Source organism: Ziziphus jujuba, chromosome 2 (genome assembly GCF_031755915.1).
Source record: "Ziziphus jujuba cultivar Dongzao chromosome 2, ASM3175591v1".
Lineage (NCBI taxonomy): Eukaryota > Viridiplantae > Streptophyta > Magnoliopsida > Rosales > Rhamnaceae > Ziziphus > Ziziphus jujuba.
Genome location: NC_083380.1, coordinates 9,508,978 through 9,513,190, shown reverse-complemented (window position 1 = coordinate 9,513,190; position 4,213 = coordinate 9,508,978). Strand labels below are relative to the sequence as shown.

At 31.2% G+C, this 4,213-nt stretch overlaps 1 pseudogene; it reads left to right on the top strand.

Annotated features, from left to right (window-relative positions):
• The first annotated feature begins 435 nt into the window (after nt 1–435).
• On the top strand, nt 436–1,844 carry LOC132799366 (probable xyloglucan endotransglucosylase/hydrolase protein 23; annotated as a pseudogene).
• Nucleotides 1,845–4,213: the final 2,369 nt, after the last annotated feature.

The following is a 4,213-nucleotide window of genomic DNA, read 5'->3' as shown; positions in this document are numbered from 1 at the left end:
GTACAATTTTTATTTTTTTATTTTTAGATCTAATATGATATATTTTTATTGATTTTGTTTAAAAAAAATTTTTAAAACAAAGGCTTATTTAGCATAATTTTTCTTTTGTGCTTTATTAAATGTGTGTTTTGAAAGGTAATTATTCTTTATTGATTTTGATTAAAAACTCTTATAAAGGCTTGAAATATTTCTAAAAAAATTATTCAAATATTTTCAAAAATAATTTTTTAACTTTAAAAGCCAAAACTAGCTTCTGAAAAGATATATACTAAACAAAGTTTGAGTTTTAAAAACCAAAGACAGCATTTCAGAAGTCATAGCAAACATAATCTTATTTATTTATTTTTTTCAAAATTTAGAAAAAAAAAAAAAAAAGAAAAGAAAATCCAGCTGGTTTTATATCTGTCTTAGTTACATTTTTCTCCTCACACCCACCACCAAACATCAATTCAAAATGGGTAACGAGACCGCTTCTCATTTCTTCAATCTCTTCTTCAGTATAAATGTCACAATTGGCATTGCCATTTCTTCGTCAAACAAGCTTTAATCATTTTACGTGTCCAAAATTTCTCAAAAACTGCTATAATACATACAATCGCTACTCCATATCCTTTTTCACACTCTACCATTTATTCTTCTTCTTCCTCTGCTTTGCTCTTTCATGGTTACGGTCTTTGCCGGTAACTTCTACCAAGACTTTGATATAACTTGGGGTGTTGGTCGTGGTAAGATTCTAAATAATGGCCAGCTTCTTACTCTTACCCTTGACAAAGCCTCTGGCTCTGGTTTCCAATCCAAGAATCAATACCTCTTTGGAAAGATTGATATGCAAATCAAACTTGTTCCCGGTAACTCAGCCAGCACAGTCACTGCCTATTATGTAAGAAAAACTATGCTTCTTTTTTTTTTTTTTTTTCCCTCTCTATATTTCTCTCCAAAATTAAATTTATGGTTAAAACTTTTCATAATTATTATTATTTTTTTAAATTTTATTGCAGTTACGCTCAGAAGGTTCATCTTGGGATGAATTAGACTTTGAATTCTTGGGAAACTTAAGCGGTGATCCATATATAGTTCATACCAACGTTTACACACAAGGGAAAGGAGACAGAGAGCAACAATTCTATCTCTGGTTCGACCAACTGCTGATTTCCATACATACTCTGTTCTCTGGAATCCCCAACACACTGTGTAAGTTTTATTTAAACTCTCACTTTCCTATAATTCTTCAATTTTTTTTTTTTTTTTGGGTCTGATTTTGATTTTGGTTATTTTCAATGTAAATTTTCCAGTTTCTATGTTGATGGGACTCCACTTAGAGAGTTCAAGAACGTAGAATCAATTGGGGTGAAGTATCCCAAGAATCAGCCAATGAAGATATATTCTAGTCTCTGGAATGCTGATGACTGGGCAAGAAGAGGTGGTCTTATCAAGACTGATTGGAGCAAAGCTCCTTTTACTGTTTCGTGCAGGAACTTCAATGGTGATCAAGCTTGTATTTGGTCATCTCGGTCTTCTTCTTGCAACTCAAAATCAAAGTCCAACGGTGCAAGTTTTTTGCTTTCTCAGGAATTGGATTCCAGTAGCCAACAGAGGCTTCAATGGGTGCAGAAAAACTACATGATTTACAATTATCGCACGGATACTAAACGATTCCCACAGGATCGTTCTCCTGAATGCACTGTTGGGAAGAAATCCTGGATAGTGTGAAATCTTGATCCTTTGTGCATGCCTTAAGCTAATTAATTCCCATCATATGTGAAGGACTTTTATTAAATTAGGAGATATAATTCGTTAATTTGTTTTCTTAATTTGGATGTTACCCCAAAAAAAATAAAATAAAATAGTTGTTTGTGTAATATAATATCACTCTTATCTTGTAATATATATAATAAAGTACATGTCAAAAAGTTTGTTATGAGTTTGAGCCTTTCAAGTGAGTTAAGCAATTATATCCTTACTACCTTACTTTTAGCTTACTAGGATGCATATTTAAAGCCTTTCATGGTTATTATCTCATTTAACTAATTTATTATGAGACTATTTTGTATTTATTTTTACCTATCTTTTACATATGATAAAGAGAGATGACCAGCTGCGAGAAATAAATTATAATTTAAGTTCTTAATGGTCTTGCCGGATTTGACTAGTTAGACTACGTATGGGCCATATGTCTAACTTTTTTCTTGGTGAAGAATTTTGGTTTGATTAGTGCACCTTAACATAGAGCTTATCGATACGATTCATATACTAGGAGTATTTCCTAATTCCACTACGATTAAAAAGTTATAGTTTTAGGAAGTTTTAAGCATAAGTATTTTATATGTCCAAACAGACTCTAAATTTTTATCTTTTGGTGGATCCATGGCCTATATATATATGTAGGGAAGAATGCCCATAATTAAATAAAACATAAAATACCCAAATCATCCAAAAACACTATAGAACTGCATACCCGATACGGAGTCGACTCACCACTCGTTCTCTAGCGAATCTAGTTTTATAGATATTTATCTATTTTTTTGTGACCACCACTTACATGGGCCGAACCAAACGACAGCCCACCCTTGAATGACCTCAGCCACCAAATTCTAGGACAACTCGCCACCGAAAGCACCAAAATCTGACAAGCAAATAGTTCGCTAGCAACCTCATTTTTTGGTGATTTGGTCATTTCCAACCAACCCAGCCTGAGCAAAAACCCTTCCTTCCATCTATTTTGTACCCCCTAAATCAATTTCTGACCTCAATTCATTTTTCATCCAATCACTAGTTAACCTTTCCTTCCACTTATTTGGTACCCCTTGAATCAATTTATGGCCATTTTCTCCCAACATTCCTCACCATTTGAAGGATCCATTAATTAGAAGTTTGGAAAATTTTTTAATGCATTTTCCTATCATCGACAAGACTTTTGGGTCAAAGTGATTACCCCAATATGTGCCTTGTCTCATGGGCTTTTCGTTGATATAAACTTTGTAAAGTTTGAAGGTTGTTGATAATTTTAACATTTTTGGGTCGATTAGTTTAATCCCATGCAAAATTGGACTATGTTTGAAAAATTTTGTATGAAACTAGAATTGGATTTGTTTAATTAAGTGTTAATAGGATCCAATAGAAGGCTCAATTTAAAAAAAAAAAATAGCATTCGAGTGAAAATCTCAAATTTAGATATTGGGTATTTAGAGCTCGCAGTATAGTTTGACCTTTTGTTGTCCAATTTTGGTAAATTTAGATTTATAGAAGTTATTTAGGAATATTATATGCACCAATGTATTTGGCTTAAAATTGGAATCTAAAAAATATTTTGTTATTATTGTAGACACATGGATGGATACTGCATGATATCCGATAGAGGATATGGTTTGAACTGTGCTTTGTGAGTGAATGTTTATTTTTTCAAATGGTTTTGGAAATTATTTGCTTAAATATATATTACTTTATTATTATTTCTTGAAATATTTAAATAATATGCTTTATAATATACTATGAAGGGATTGTATGATTTATCATTTTCTGGTATATTAAAGAAATGATTAGAATTATATTTTCCATATATGACTACATAAAAATATATGTTAGTACTTGTGTGAATATTTTGTTATGTATATTAGATTACAGGTTAGATATTGGTTTGTGGATTATCGTGTACCATTCCATACCATGGTTATGGGTTTTATGGATTTTGGTTACGTGCACTTTATATTAACCATCCCTTACTTGATCACATGATTTTTAAGGTTAGATAAGATGTCTCAATCTGAAACGCCTCTAGGATGCTAAGGGTTGTATTGATAGTTTGCTATATACTAAAAGGCTAGGTGTGATCGTACAACAGGTTATGTTAATGGTTATGATACACTCGAATACAATATAGGTGATTATTGATATTTTATGGATTATGAATTATAAAAATGCTATTTTACATATGAAATTATAGAGGTTTTAGATATGATTTTCTTTATCTTATGAATTATTGGAACTGTTATATTTTGGGAATAATTATGGGTTTTATGAAAATTATTTATCAAAATAGAGGACCTTTCAAAAAGTGAAAGTAAGGTTTTGAATAAAATGATTTTTATAAACAATGTTTATTTTCGTAATATTTTACTTGTTCACTTACTGAGTTCGTCTCATAGTTTTATATTTTTAAATTGTTCATCTAGGCCTCAGCTAATAGATTAGTACATACTACATCTTTGCATGCTTC